General features: G+C 44.4%; 1 protein-coding gene across 2 annotated transcripts in view; it reads left to right on the top strand.

The window, feature by feature from the left end:
* Window positions 1-3,005: 3,005 nt before the first annotated feature.
* LOC310817362 (zinc finger MIZ domain-containing protein 1-like) overlaps window positions 3,006-16,780 on the top strand; it is a 112,254-nt gene continuing 98,479 nt past the window's right edge. For both annotated transcript variants that reach the window (XM_083687912.1, XM_083687911.1), the window contains exon 1: window positions 3,006-3,138. The gene's annotated coding sequence lies outside the window, so the exon portion shown is untranslated. The remainder of the gene's footprint in view (window positions 3,139-16,780) is intronic.

The raw sequence follows: 16,780 nt of genomic DNA, 5'->3' as shown, positions 1-16,780 counted from the left end.
GCTGATAGCTGTTCGACTTTGAGAAGACCAAACAATAAAAAGATCTGCAATTGTTAAGCGAAAAACAACATTTCTAGAACCAATAAATCAATCAATCATTTATCATCTAAAAGTATCACGACAAGATCTATTTCATTGCACCTGTTTTTAACATCAGAACATTATGGAGTAATGTAGGCTGGCTCATACTCTCCCATACAGGCCATCAATCTTCCTGGCAACCATCTGGCCATATGGGTTTGTGTTGAGTAGTGGGGGGTGTAGTTCTGGGTAAATGTTATGGACTACGATAACGCATGATGACTTATAGTGATATACACTCACTGAGCACTTTATTAGCAACACTATACTAATGCTGGGTAGGGCCTCCCTTTATTAGGAACACTGTACTAACACTGGGTAGGGCCTCCCTTTGCTCTCAAAACAGCCTCAGTTCTTCGTGGCATTGATTCCACAAGATGTTGGAAACATTCCTTTGAGATTCTGGTCCATGATGACATGATTGCATCACGCAATTCCTGCAGATTTTTCAGGTGCACTTTCAAGCTGTGAATCTCTCGTTCTACCACATCCCAAAGGTGCTCTATTGGATTCAGATCCAGTGACTGGGAAGGCCACTGAAGAACACTGAACTCATTGTCATGTTCACGAAACCAGTTTGAGACAACTTTTGCTTTGTGACGTGGTGCATTATCATGCTGGAAGTAGCCATTAGAAGATGGGTACATTTTTGGCCATGAAGGGATGCACATGGTCAGCAACAATACTCAAATAGGTTGTGGCATTCAAGCGATGATTGATTGGTATTAACGGGCCCAAAGTGTGCCAAGAAAACATTCCCCACCCCATTCCACCACCTACACCATGAGAAGGTGTACAGGTGGTCCTAATAAAGTGCTCTGTGAGTGTACAACGTTGTGTATTGACAAGATGTTAAAAAAACGTTACGTATGACGCACATTAACATGATAACTCTTCATCATAATATCAAGATTATTTTGCTTTATATTCTTTACACCGACTTCTACTTATTTCACATGAAGGATCTCACACGCAGCGTCACTGCTGAATCCATTTCAATCAGAGAATAGAGGATCATATCTTCAAAACGTATTCAAAACCCTCCACAACATCCAGTCTCCTAAGCTACTTCATTCCTATTGATTCACCTAAGAGGTCTGATATCATGAATGCTTTCCTGGTACCAAGGTCGGCTGCCTTGAACGGGGGGTGTGTGTGTGTGTGTGTGTGTGTGTGTGTGTGTGGGTGGGGGGGGGGTGATAAGGAAGATTCCCCCTCTGCCAAAATAAGGCTCTAGTGCTTCCTGAGCCGTTGGGCATCACCTCCTGTACGTCACGTCATCTGAAGAGGCGCGGTGTCAACAGTACAAGAGCAGCGTTCAGATCTGTGAGAATGTCAACCCTCTTTTCACAAAGGGGGAGAATATCTTGTTACTGTTGCAATTCAACCTGTGTGAAACTCTAGTCATGAATAGTGTCTTACTGTACGTAGATCTCAAAGTTGCGTGTGTGTATGCTTGTGCGTGTGTGTGTGTGTGTGTGTGTGTGTTTGTGTGTGTGTTTGTGTGTTACTACAGCCCAATTATAATGTACAGTGTATTGGTCAATAATTATTGGCATTCTCCATATGATAATGAGGGGTCGATTGAAATCAACTCAATCATATCAACATTGTTTCGGTCCTTTTTATTATACTGGAGGAGTTTAATACACTGCAATACAATGTAATTACTGTTTAATACAATGTAATTACTGTTTAATACAATGTAATTACTGTTTAATACAATGTAATTACTGAAGACTGCACACGTCTAACATTTGTGAATGCTGAGGTTGTAGAAAAGCCTGGCTTCACAGATAAGTAGGATCAGACAGGAATCAATGCTGCTTGTCACCTTTTAGCAGGCCCAATGGTGTCTATTGTTCCCCTGCCTCCCTCCCCCTAACTTAGGGTAGACAACCAGAGAGGGAGTTGGAGTGGAAGGTTACCACCAAACCAATAGGTTCTCAGATGGGATACTTTTGTCTTATCGCAAAAAAATAAAATCCAACTCTGAACATAAACAAAGCAAAACTTAAACAAACAAACAAAAAAATAAATTTAAAAAGCTTACATTCTGGACAGTTGAAAACTGACCAATAACATGTGTCGTAGCCTTAACTTATAATAATATATATATATTTAAAAAAATAAAAAATAAAATAAAAAAAAGCCTCTCCAATAGTGTATGTTATGGCTTTATTGATTCAAACCACTTCTGACAAGCAGTACTTATACCCCGCCAGGTCAGTAGAAGAGTGGAGACTTGAGGTGCAGCTCTGTGTAAAGTTAAAGTCTAAATGTTGCCTGGCACAGTCACAGTTCCTTGACGTCACCACTCAGCCTAGCCTGCTGCCGATGCCGCTGCCGCTCTCAAACATGTCTTTGTTATTCAGAGCTTTCCATCGGAGACCGGCGACATGGAAAACACGGAGGATGGCTTATCCCCGAAGCGGAGCATCATCATCATCATAATAATAATAATAATAATGCTTGTACAGATGATTGCAGTAATAATAATAATAATTATAATCATAACAATAGCTAAATAAATCGCATTTAAGAAATAATAATACTGTATAAATGTTGCTAAGACATGCATTTATTTTTGTACTTGTTATATGCTACAATAATATATACATATACATTTTCCTCCCGTATGTAAATGTATGTCCTTCTTTGGAAATGCACTTCACTACTCCTAGTAAAAAACTGTTCATTAAGCATTCAATATGTGTAATTATCGTGTTATATAATGTAATAACCCAGCGTGTGTAACAGATTTAATATTGTTCCTGAGCGACACCCCCAGTCCGATCCAGTGTGCTGTAATGGCTCCATACTGTAAATCCGCGACACATTTTCTGAGTAACCACCAAGCATGGCCCTTTAGTAATAGAATAGCCGATGTAATTTGACACTTCAACTTACTGTGGCTCTCTCCTAGTTGATTCAGTTACTCACCCACTGACGTTGAGCCCATTCTCAGTGATAGTGACGAGAGAGAGGAAGATATTTAAAAACAAGACCTGAAAATACGGAGGACTTTCTCCTGATCGCGACTCGCGTTTAAATCGGGTAAGTTTAGTTACGTGATTGTTCGCGTTGTCGCGTTGCACACACCTCTCGGTTGGGGAAGGCTTTTTGTTTCCACTTAGGTTAGGATTGTTTTCTCAACAATGGAGTGACCACTTGAAGAAACATTAGGGTGAGCTTGTCGTATAATCAAGCTACGGATCATTCTAACTTCCCTTCCCGGCGATCGGGGACGGATTGTCGGGTGTTTTGGCAGGTTGTGCGTTTCGTCAGTAATAAGATGCCGCGTTGGTCTTTAGACCGCGTCGGGGCTATATTGTGTCGCTTTTGGTGGTAGAATGAATCAAGACGCGATCGTCAGAAGTGTGTGAGGTGCAGGGTTTAGAGGTTGGGTCGTGGTCGTGGTCATTTTTTGGAGGTTGCATTGGTGTGCGGGAGACACATGGTTTGTCTCCCTACAGTGCAACAACGTTTCTTTGTCGCGTTTCTAAAATTCCATTCATAAATTCACGTTGAAATTAATAGCCAAGAAGCGTAAGCGGTTGTGTTATTTGAATAGCCCGATATAGCATGTGTGTTTGACTATGAATCATAAACAAGTCTCCTTATTCGTGTTTACGGATACAGTAAAATCATGATCACCAAATATACCAGCCTATCTTTGTGCATTATAATAGCTCAAAATCTGATCTCTCAATATTATTTTGTTATGGTATTACTGCTTTATGTGGTCTTAACAAGTTGACTGGCTGAATTCCTGGTGTCTGGATATGAATCCAGTAGGGACCGGGGGCCTCTCATATAGAACTAGGTTCTCTTTCATTGCTGTACATTTGTCCAGGAAGCAAAAGAACAGCCAAGTGGAAAAAAATAAGCCAGAGCACCCTGCTCTGCTCTACTCTCTGCTTTCTAACCATTGTCAATGAGAGAAAGAGAGAGAGAGACAGAGAGAGAGACAGAGAGAGAGAGAGATATTCTCCTGGAAGAAAGTTCATTTGAAAAACTAGATATTTGTCTTCCAAAAGACTGTTGCCTACTTCGATAAAGCTTTTCAATTGTTGCTAGTAGCTACAGTTTTTCTCCTTTGGCTCTGGAGTTTGTTTTGGGAGTGTCTACATTTTACTCAACTATTGTGATTTATAAATAAAGAACAGAAAAAACAAGTGCAGCTGTTTCTTGTCGTTTTGTGCTGAGAGAACTCAGAGAGGTTTTCTTGTTTTCATTATGGAGCCTAGAGTGTCTCTCTCTCTCTCTCTCTCTCTCTCCCTCTACAGAACAGCAGCATCTGAGAGGAATTTGTCCTGTGCATGTGTGGTGGTTTGAAGCACTGTTTGGGCACAGCTGTTGTAGTGGCCCCCAAACTATTGAGTATGGTCTCTGCCACTTACTGCAGGGATTGGGTATTGGTTAACTATTCCAACTGTATTACTAATATGATACTACTACATTTCACCAATAACATACACTTGTTGTGGTTGATAATGGGTTCCAATGACACTAGATTGTGAAGCTCTTTGTGTACTTAGAACCTGAAATAAACAAACACACACTTATTGGAGCCTGTGAAGAAGTACTGATTGAAGGAAGCAACACTGTGTGTGTCTGTTTGTCTATCTGTCTGTCTGCCTGCCTGCCTGCCTGCCTGTCTGTCTGTTTGTCTATCTGCCTGCCTGCCTGTCTGTCTGTCTGTCTGTCTGTCTGTCTGTCTGTCTGTCTGTCTGTCTGTCTGTCTGTCTGTCTGTCTGTCTGTTTGGTTATGTAGAGTTGCTTGATCTGAGTGTAGATTCCTGACAGTGTTTCAGAGACTGTTTCAGAGAAGTTAATTTCCCTCCCTCCCTCCTCCACCTTCTCCCTCCCTCCCTCCCTCCCTCCCTCCTTCTTTCCCACCTCGCTGGGGCCCCAGGTTGAGCTTGTGAATTACCATGGGGCAGACCCTACCATGCTGACCTTCTTCTATTCAAGTTGAGGATGTTGAAACACCAGCCGTCAAACAAAAGACACATTGAAACTGAGATCTGCAGCCCAGCAGCACGTGTGTCTGGGTGCTGAAGTAGACCATTTATTAACTTGGCTTTTCCTTCATACCAATGAAAGCCATTTCTGGATGGCAAAGGGGAATACAACTATGTTAAAGAAAGGCTTTCAGCTTGTTTAAGCGCTGTTGAGTGCTCTGATTCTCCACTTTCTCTCCCGATAGCTCTCTCCTTAAACTAAATGCTATTTTGTTTACACACGGGAACACATGGTGAAAGCCTTGTTGCTGTTCACAGTCACTTGTATTCGTATCATAACATTTACATATTTTGAGCAATCTATATGTAGCTGGCATATATATGTGTGTGTGTGTGTGTGTGTGTGTGTGTGTGTGTGTGTGTGTGTGAAGCTTGTCTATCGCAGTGCTTTGGTCTGTGTGTGGCACTGTCGAGTGACGACGGCAACACGTTGTCAAAGAGGAGGGGTGTAAGGGGGTCTCCCTCTCTCTCCCTCTCTCTCCCTCCCTCTCTCTCTCTCTCTCTCTCTCTCTCCCTCTCTCTCTCCCCCTCCCTCTATCTCTCTCTCTCTCTCTCCCTCCCTCTCTCTCTCTCTCTCTCTCTCTCCCTCCCTCTCTCTCTCCCCCTCTCTCTCTCTCCCTCTCTCTCTCTCTCTCTCTCTGTGTCTCTCTCCCTCCCTCTCTCTCTCTCTCTCTGTGTCTCTCTCTCTCCCTCTCTCTCTCTCTCTGTGTCTCTCTCCCTCCCTCTCTCTCTCTCTCTCTCTCTCTCTTTCTCTCCTCTCCACCTGTCCGATGAGGTGAGTGCACAGGCGGAAGCTGGAAATGGCTGTGCCACATGGGAAATGATTCAACTGTGAGATCAGAGAGGACACACACACAGGAGACCTCATTACCTCCAGCACCACAGGCCTGCTAGTGTCCAACCACACACTGCTGTTCTTCAGCTGGACACACTTAACCTAGATACCATCTTGTTATTACCGTGTTATTAACACGTGTCATACAGGTGAAGAATCAGATACAGGCTCACCCACCCTGTGGTAGCTGCTATTGCATGCAGTTGCGCTTGAAAGCCATAACCTGTCAGTAGACTTTGTTTTTAAACTAAATATTTACCCCCGAAACAAACATATTTCCTTATGTTGCATCAATGGTATTGTTGTGGGCTTTACAGTTTGACTGTGGTTTGCTAAAAACCGTAAGCACATAGCCAATGAAACAGAGATATCTTTTTTTTTACCTCAGTACTGGTTCCTGGCTGAGGTATTACATAGACTACCCTCTGCTCTGTGAAGCAACAGGAATCTTCAAATCCCTCTTCCACTAGATTTGCATCTTGAATAGTTCATTAATCCTCAACGTGGTCTAAAGTGGCCAGCAAACAGTGCAGTTAGAAGGCATGTTATGTCATAATGCAGCTTGATTTGGCATGGCTGTTCCCCGAGGAACACAAACCCACAAAGAATGCATTTAGAAAATGTTAGTCTTAATAACATTGAAAAGGGCCAATGTGAAGTAGGAGAAACCCCAGTGTTCCTCTCTTGTCAGAGGCTCTGAGCTGGCGCGGGTTGTGTAGGTTGCTCTCAAGGTCCTTTCTGTGTTGTCTTTGCTCTGCAGAATGAAGTCCTAGGGTGAATCACTGCCCTGCTATGGGGTATTTTCACTGAGTAGGAAGAATGTGGGACAGGCCCAGACCTTTCTGCGGCACAGAGGAGAAGTGTAGTCTATAACTTTGCAATCGTGTTTTAATGATTGCGCACTGTAGGGGACACATTCAGTACAGTCCTCACGGATCCATTTTTCCCCCGTTAACTCTGTGTGGTTACCATGTCCTTGACTTGTTCAGCTGTGAATATCATGCTGTTTACCTTGTTTACTTACTGTATTGAGGTTGTGATTTACTGGGGGGAAACATATTTTCTTTGAGTCATCCACTTGAATGCGGGCCCACTGGCTGTGGGGTTATCAGGCCGTGCTGTGCGCTGCAGGAAGACGGGAGTCGTGATAATTCCACATTCCTCTAGAATGTGAGATTTATAACACCCCGCCTTTGTGACACAGGGAGACGGTGACATGTGGTTGGAATAGATATCCATCCAGCAGCACTGTACACAGACAAGACAGTCATACCTGTCAGGCCGACTGTTGACTGTTAATAGGGAGGTTCTATTTTCAAAACATGGCTCGTCGAGAGGGAATCTGTGTCTCTGTGTGTGTGTGTGTGTGTGTGTGTGTGTGTGTGTGTGTGTGTGTGTGTGTGTGTGTGAGATACAGAGAGGAAAAGGATGAGAGGTGGCTGGGAGTGCCGCCAGACCACAGAACATTTAATCATATTAGAGTGTGCAACCACTCTGTGCATTTCTGGGTGCAGTGGTGATGGTAGTTGTTATTGTACAGACGGGGGGAGCGCAGACAGGAAAGCAATACGGGGATGACGGTTAGACTGAGAGGAGGGAAAATATTACGGGTTTGTTGGTTTTAAGATTTTCTTAGAAACTGTAGATGTCTTTCGTTATAAGGTTACCAGTCACACAGACAACGTGTACAGTGGCTTAGTCCTACTACTCCCAGGATTTAACTCTTTGTACATGATGTGGGTCAAAACAACGTTTTAAAAAACCCAAAACAATATTTAAGACCACTTAACAAGTTGTGAGTGCGGAGGGATGACCATTGTATGTATTAGTGTTGGATCTGTATGTGTTTTTTTGGTCTAATCCCACTACTGACGTCGCTGCTAAGTATCAAGTGTGTTATTTTAGCTCTTTTTGGGAGCCCCTCTCCACGTAATCTTACTTAATCTAATCTATCCCCACTTCTAATAGACTGTGAATGATGTGACTTCATAAAACAGCTTTAGTGTAAATCCACACCAAACAGACCAGCGGAGGGTTGCTTCCTCGACCCCTCTGGCAAAAGCTCTTGTGAAAATGTGGGTGACCTCTACAGCCCCCTCGTTAGGGTGAACAATAGGAAGGGCCTCTCATACAGCTGGAGTTGCGCTGGGGGGGAAGTTAGCAGCAACACACACACACACACACACACACACACACACACACACACACACACACACACAGAGCACACAGAGCACACACACAGAGCACACACTCGTTTCAAAGGTCTAAATATTGTTTTGAAGTTGGCGTCCAGCCATGGCTGTTGTTGATATTAGGGTTAATTGGAATTTGACTGCTGTTTGTTTGTGGGCTGCGCAGGGTCAGGACACTTCCCTAATACTGCATCTGCATAAGAGAGCGTGTGAGCCGTAGAGAGGCATCAGAAACATAGGTGTTTCACACAGATTATGTTTTATTTTTAATCGAGATGTCTCATAATATACACCTTTTTACGCTACGTTTGGCTGATTGTTTGACTAAGTGTTGTTTTTTCTTTTGTGGGGGGGGGGCTGTGTTCTCAGTCACGGTACTCTGTCTGGAGAGACCAAGCAATGGCCACCCTTGGGACTCATGTACTTACCTGTTCCCTCCCATGAGCGGGTCAAGGGCTTGGAGATGTCAAATGGTGACATACAACAGGTTCATGGAGAGCCAGAGCCAGGCAGGCCACGCTTGCTTGCTGCAAGTCTCTGTTGTCCGTCTGTGAGCCGCTCTAAGAGATTCCTTAAAGGCCCACACCGTGTCACAGGCTCATGCATGTTTGATTTGACACCCTGTGAAAAACATACGCAGAGGATGTCACAATGCAATGTCCCATCACTGGGCGTAAGTGAAGGGCTTTGAATCATGAATAACATCCAACTACTTCCAATGTCTTGGGGTGTATAAATTAACCAGGAGCCTAGCCGATCCAAATGCCTGAAGTGAAAAAATATGACAGTCAAAACTTTTGTTTTGTTTAAAACAGTACTACTTGGAAGAGATGTGCACGAAAGGCATATTTCACTTCCAAATCCCTGTGTGGCGAACAAGAGCCCATTCCCCCGTTATTCAGAACATGCATAGCCCAGCGCTAATGCTACTTACACCAAGAGTGTGACACGGGTGAGGAGACATGGTCGTCCTCCCCCCTTTTAAATCATCAAAGTGAGGGCTGAGGGAATGGCTCCGGGGTACGGTGGTGTGTCGTAGCTTCTCCCCTAGCTAGCTAGCATGTGTTACAGGAGGTGTTTCTTTTTTTTTTTTAAGGTGAGAAATATCCACACCTCAGGTGAGTAATGAAGGTGATTCTCCAAAAGTGGTGGAATTACATTCAGCTCAGCCCGCGGGGGTCTATATCTCATTGTTCCTTGACAGGGCAAATTAACTGGGATTTACTAATACACAGGGAATGTCTTTAACCTCCCTCCCTCTCTTCCCCCTCCCCCCCCTCTCTCTCTCCTTCTTTCTTTCTCTCTCTCTCTCTCTCTCGTGCGCGCCCTGGCTATCCCCAGGATGAGAAGAAAAGGGCTGTGGTTAATCTGTTTCCCCAGTAACATTGGGCCCCTTCAACAAGCAACAGGGAGAAAGTCTTTGTCACATGTGTTTAGGAGGTGTGAGGTTTGCATTGTATTAATCCTATTCAGCCTGATAGTAATCTCACAACCCACAATCTCTAGTCTGATTTATCCAGGCTAGGCTGTTAGGTAAAAACTAGCGCAAGTCATGTTCAGTATTCCATAACACAAATATTCCCTCTTTATGTCTTGACATAAATACAGCAGACATATCATTTCAATATTATTTTGCATGTCACCGGTTTCCTTTTACATATCCAATATGGTAAGGTTTTAGGTGGCCCTTTTTGACTATGAGACTTATTTGAATGAAGGCCGCGGTTAGACAACATTTGCAATAGGTTTGTCAGCCGGGAGGAGAAACGTTCATCTTGACTTTAACCATATGTATGTTTATTAGAGGAACTCATTCCAGTCTTTTAATTAGTGTTGCGCTAACTAAGTGCTTGCGTTTTGGATGCTGAGCACGTTTGGGTTTCAAACGCGATAATAATAAAAAATAAAAAAACGAAGGCATTGATTTTCCAGTTAATTAGTGAGTTGTTATTTTGGTATTGTATTATTACAAATGGGTAATGATTCAGCTACAAGTCATCTCAGTGTGAAGAACAGGGTCTTGCTTGTAAAAACAGTGCCTGTGCAGAAGCCCAGGTGCAGGGCATGCATCGCAGACCTCTGCTGGTACCGTGAGGTGACAGCTGTGGGCAGTAAATGAAGACACTAATAGAAGTCTCAGTGCTAGACAGAGCGGAATAAATCAAGAACAGTACTCACTACATTGGTGTGTGTGTCCGGATGTCTCTGGGTTTTCGTGTGTGTGTGTGCGTGTGTGTGTGCATGTGTCCCCGTCTGTCCGGTGTGTGTGTGTGTTTTCAGATGTGTGTGTCCCCGTCCGTCCGTCCGGTGTGTGTGTGTGTGTGTGTGTGTGTGTGCGTGTGTCCCTGTCCATCCGTCCGTCCATCCGGTGTGTGTGTGTGTGTGTGTGTGTGTGTGTGTGTGTGTGTGTGTGTGTGTGTGCGTGTGCGTGTGCGTGTGCGTGTGCGTGTGCGTGTGCGTGTGCGTGTGTGTGTACAATATTTTTCTGTAGGTGCATACAGGAACAGCATGCATCCACATGCAACACTAACTGTGACCGTCTGGTTTGGTTCCAAAAGGGACTTTAAAATAACCGCTCTGTAAACACTGCCTGTCCATTTCCTCATGCAGCCCATCCTGTGGCTGTCCCGTCCCCTGTCCTGCAACCTCCACGATGAGCTGAGGTCACAAACAACCTCAACACACACAAAAGGCTGCATTGGACACAGGGCGCAGATTATTACTGCGGCTGATTCATCTGCCGGCTGAAATGTTGCGCTGAAAAGAAATCCTACAAGTGGTGTCAAGGTGACACAGCGATGCGCAACCATAATCGATAGTGGCACAGAAGCTAGTGTGGTATGACAATCAACTGAGCAGCGTAACTACGCGTCTGCCTCTCACACACTCTGCACACACACACACACTCTGCACACACACACACTCTGCACACGCACACACTCTGCACACGCACCTATTTACAGGCAGATGTTGCGTAAGCCTTTCTTGTGACACAGGGGTGTTCTCACTCAGTCAGTATCAAACTGAGACCGGCTGTAACTGACCAGATTATTTTTTTATTCTTGCATGGCACACACACACACACACACACACACACACACACACACACACACACACATACACACACACACACACACACACACACGTGCGCACAAACACACACACACACACACGCGCATTGCACCTCTAACTCATTCTTGGCAAACGGTCTGTGGTCCGACGAGGCCCACAGCTTACGAAAATGTTGACGGCGGATGCTATTTTTGACCATCTGCTCTAAAAGGAGGGCATGTGTGAGTCAGAGGCTCCGCGGTGTTGGGCTGTGATGCGCTCGGCGTTCGCCGTGCACAGAGAAGACATCCTCTGAGGGTCGGCCCCAGAGGCCTGAGCATCCTCTGTCTAACTCGCCTTTCCCATCACAGGAGAGCGTACACACACACACACAAACACACACACAAACACACACACACACAAACACACACACCAGTCAAGGTACACGGTACACGGTACATGGTGCCTGCCAGCTCGCGTTGTTCCTTGCGTCAGGTGATGGCGGGCAAAGAAACTAGCTGCCACGGCTAGGATGGGAACTAAGATTCAGAATGTATTCCTGCTAGGATGGGAACTAAGATTCAGAATGTATTCCTGCTAGGATGGGAACTAAGATTCAGAATGTATTCCTGCTAGGATGGGAACTAAGATTCAGAATGTATTCCTGCTTCTCGACTTACATACAATAAACATCGTCGTCTGGACGATGCGGTAAAGGGGTCAGAATGGTCTCAACAAAAGACAGTCTGTCTCTCGTCATACAGTATCTCAACCCCCCCCCTCCCCCCCCCGTGTGTGTGTGTGTTTTTATATGTGCATAAGATTGGAATGTGAAACTGAATCTGGGTAGGCCTGGGGGGTTGGGCCCGGTGTTGGTTCTCTCCAGGAGGGATCCTTCATATGTTGCCACTTCTCAATGTTTTACAACTGTTCATCTTGTCTTGAGAACGCGCTGTGGTCGTAGTCTGCTGTTTGTTGTGCTCACATGGCCTGTCTAGATTGTATGACCGTGAAATAGCCCCTTCTTCTTCTTTGCTTTATGTATTTCAAAATTAAAGTTTGGGATCTTTTTGGGTCCCTGAACTCTAGAGAGGGCGATTCAATGTTTCCTCACCAAGCACCATCTCTCTCTCTGTTTCTCTCTCTCTCTCTCTCTCTCTGTTTCTCTCTCTCTCTGTCTCTCTCTGTTTCTCTCTCTCTCTGTCTCTCTCTGTTTCTCTCTCTCTCTCCCTCTGTGTGTTTTCACAATAGTCCAAGGGGCATCTGTCCCCAGAACGTGGCTTCATTATTCGAATAGTTAGCTGCAGCTGGTGTCTCAAGAATTACCACACACCATTGGCCGCCAGTCTCGCTTCATCAGCCGGGATGTCAAATAACAGTGAGGTTTTCGGTACGCAGCGAGAATTAACACTGCCAGCCCACACTACCACCCTAATTCAGGTAAACTGGCCTGCTAATAAGGCCTTGCCACTTTAAGCGCTAACCCATTCGTAATGGTTTATCTTGCTCTGGTTTGTTGGCACACAGGCTGATCTTGATGAGTAAATTGAAAAAGCGCATTACTTGAGGCTGCAGAGCATGTCCCCTTTGTGTAGCGGGCGGCAGCTCCTCGAAAGGAAGGAGGAGGTGGCGGTGGAGGAGATCACGTGAGGTGTAATTATATTTATGTTAGGTTCCCTTTCAATCTGTCACAGTAAATTTGTTTGACTTGTCACGTTGTAAATCATTACAGAGGATTACAGGCTGTTTTATGGACACAAAGGAGGTAAAAAGAAGCACTTTTGTCCCCACCACCGCTTGTTTGTTTGTTTTCCCTGACAAGCTGGCTGTGAAGATATTAGTCCATATTTCTTCTGTCTGTTTTTTTTTTTTATATATTAATTGCTAGGGAATGGGTAATGTCACCAGACGTTTGCTTTGAGGAGATCTCTCTCTCTCTCTTCAAAGGAATGGGCATCCTTCCAAGAAGTGGAAGAATGCTTCAGATGCATGTTTCACAGTTGATTCTCTGGAACTTTTTAGTTTTTTTTTTTTATTGTTCTGGGATCAAAGCCTGTAATGAGGACATAGCTGTTCTCTAACAACAAGACAAGTCATACAGTAACACACAGTTGGAGCAGAATATGTTTAAAGGGATGTTCCACCTTTTTAAAAATGTTTCCTGATTTGGTCAAGACCCTGGCTGTAGTTGATTAACCAAGACAGTTTTTAGTTACATATTTAGCTTCCTTAGATACACAGATTCCTTTGGGCCACATTCATTCTGGAAATATATCACTTTGCAGACACTTCAGACCAACTAATATTATGACAGAATCCCCCTCTGAAGACTTTTGTCTGCATTACATTTTTGAAAAGTCACTTTACTACACTGTAATCCACTTAGCCATGACAACAAAAATGCAAACATGTATTCCAGTGTAACAAAATGACTGTTAAGAAAAATAATACAGACAAAGTCCTCAGAAAGGGATTCTGTCACATTGGAGTGTCTGCAAGGTGTTTTGGACATATTTTTGGAATTAATGGGACCCTATGGGGCCCAAAATATGAATACCCAAAATATGAATGCTCAGTAAGGGAGCAACATCTCTATCTAAAAAACTGTCTGGGCTAACCAGGAAACACTTTTAAAAAGGTAAAATCCCAATTCCTCATGTAGAGGCTCGATGAACCTGGCTCAGTACCTTTTTAGTAGTGATATTAACCTACATGAAAGTGTTGCATGTCCTGATTATGAACTTCAGAGTTTATGAATGGTCACTAGATTGGCCAAAGAAGTCCCCTGTTGTGAAATGGCCTCTAAACTACACAATTTGTATGGGAATCAGATGTATTCTAAAACAGTCTCCTGAAATGTAGTGTTTATTGCAGAATGGAACACTTTGGCCTTGTATAGACACCAAGAGACATCGCTTTTTTCTTAATCTTTTATAGCCATTCTAATTTAAATAGTGGATTTAGCATACCATGGATTTTAAGAGGGAAACATATGAATTATTTGTGTCATTACTTTTGTTGCTGATGTGAATGTTTTGCACAGTAAATACCAATGGCCCACAGAGTGAAAAATTAACGAGTGAGATTTATCAAAGATGTTGGCTGTTATGATGATGGGTGATTCTGGTAGTTGATGACTATGGAACTGCAGTGTCCTCTCAGGAATTTATTCAAACCATTATTTAAATGCATATTGTTTAGCTCCTGAATTGAATTTTTTATGAGTTTGTATTTACTCTGGATTTCCAGGTAGCCTCGTTCAAGACCCATATTTTACAATGTAATTACAAAAGTTTATTTCAAACATGAAGGATGATGCCTGTACAAGGCAATATGTGTTCCCTCAGAATACACTCGTAAGGCATTAATAAAGTCATGAAAGATGAGATCAGTGAATCCTAGCCCGTACTTTCTTGTGCTCTCAAGAACTTTGTTCATACTTAGCTCCTGTCAGTTGAAATCAAAAAGTTCCTCACTTTCTCAAAAGCTTGGGAGAGAGCGAGAGAACAGAACTGCTTCACAGGTGAAAGCCTGCATGAATATTTAATGGTTGCATTTTAACCAGTGTCATAAAAACCCTGAGTAGAAAGTAGAGCGTAGACAAAAACAAGAGGACTGGACAGAGCAAAGTAGGCTACATAGTTGCTTTACAGCCACATTTGAGGCCTAAAAGTCTCATCACTACACTTTGACCAGCAATGAATCAAATAAGCTGGATTGTGTCAGACTAATTTAATGCAGTGACACGTGAAATACGTGTCCCGGCCTGTTTTTTGCAGGGTAAGCAGCATGTTCCACTGCGTGGTGAAGAAGTCTTGGACGTGCAGGGCTAAATTGAAAATGTTTCATTCTGACACTTCTTCAATGCACTCAGCAAAATGGATTTGATACACTTAATCCGTTTGGCAAATTGACCAGAATCTGAGTGGCAACATCTATTCAATAGGCATCAATTTTTGCTAATGGAGTTCCAGCCAAAGCAGGGTGGAATCTTCTCGTGTGCCATGTGGTAGTCTCAGATAGATATTACTGCGCTGATGAGCTCCAACCGCTCTCTGGCTTGCCTGGCAGTATTCTCCAGCATGTATAAACGTTGACATTCACTTAAAGGCGAACACTGGTATATAATATAGAACATTATTAGTATATATAATATAATAGTTGCTGTTAGCCCTTTTCCTTTGCTGAGTCGGCATTGAGTTCCAGTGTGTATATGGGCTCAGTGCAGCTCCCGTCCTGAAACTCAGAGCACCGCGCCCCGTCGGCCTGTGGAGTCACAGTAGGCTACAGTACACTGAGTGAGTTTATTGTTGTTGTAAGCATGTGTATTAGCATTAGCTGATATTTTTTCCTACGGTGGCTAGGCTACACTCTGCATTCCAGAGATGGTCATTTGTCTTCCGATACTGAATTGAGTTAAATGGACGCACAAAATTCAATCACTAAACATAACTTGACTGTCATATTGAATATTGCCTCGCGGAGAAGGTCAGCCAGCCAAGGATCTAGTCGCCAAGCCTGAGAGAGCACACAGATAACTCACTGTCGTTTTAGGATTCTGAGTATGTTTGTCAGAGCAGGAAAAAAAAAAAAAAATAAAATCAGCACGGAGGTCACCCAAATATAACATGTAGACTGAATAACACCACGCACAGACCTAACCGCGGTACAGCGCAACGGACGCAGGGCGAATGTTGAATGAAAACATCTACGACAGAAAACCACTTGAGTTCTCCTTTTAAATGGTTTCCTTAATGCTACGTGTTGTGTTTAATTGTCAAGGTGCAGCCGCAACAGTAGTACTGTAGTTGCCCTCCGGGGAAACACAATAAAAGACTCCCCTAGAAAGGTCCAAAGTGCAGTTGTGACCACTCTGAGAGGCAACAATAGAATGCTTGTGCAAACGGAGCCATCAGCGGGGCTGGCAATGGCGAGCCTGGCAGGCCTGCTTATCGGGAGGCAGAGTGCAGTGACTGAGCAGAGAGCAGTGCTCTGGGCTGGGAGGAGGAAGAGGAGGAGGAAGAGGAGGAGGAGGAGGGGGGAGGGGGAGGGGGTAGTGGTGTGTGCCTGTGTGTGTGTGTGGCTTTGCATGGGCTCCGTGATTGGTAGTAGTGGCACACAACCCCTCAATTCATTACGCGGCCGGGCGGTCGCTGGGGGAGGGTGGTGTGGTCGTGTCACACAAGGGCCCCCTGGGAGTGGGGGGCTGCAGCTGGGTAGCTGGGTATCTGGGTAGGGCCCGCGCTCTGCCCACGTCCCCTTTGTGCTCGCTAGCCACACACACAGACAAACAAGGCAGGGTGTATGTCTGTTTGCGTCTGTGTGTGTGTGTGTGTGTGTGTGTGTGTGTGTGTGTGTGCACGCCTATGTGTATGTGCACGCCTATGTGTGTGTGTGTGTCTGTCTGTCTGTGCGTGTGCACGCCTATGTGCGTGTGTGCATGCGTGCGCACGTGTGTGTGTGTGTGTTTGCGTGCATGTGTGCATGTGTGTGTGTGTGTGCGTTCAGAGACCATCCCACCCCATTAGTCACCAGCCTCTAATGTCATTGGGCAGGTGTGTTATGGCCTCACCTGGCCAGGTCATAAGGATAAG

This window comes from Argentina silus (assembly GCF_951799395.1).
Source record: "Argentina silus genome assembly, chromosome: 16".
Taxonomy (NCBI): domain Eukaryota; kingdom Metazoa; phylum Chordata; class Actinopteri; order Argentiniformes; family Argentinidae; genus Argentina; species Argentina silus.
The sequence above is the reverse complement of the archived record's forward strand: the minus strand, read 5'-3'. Positions and strand labels throughout refer to the sequence as shown.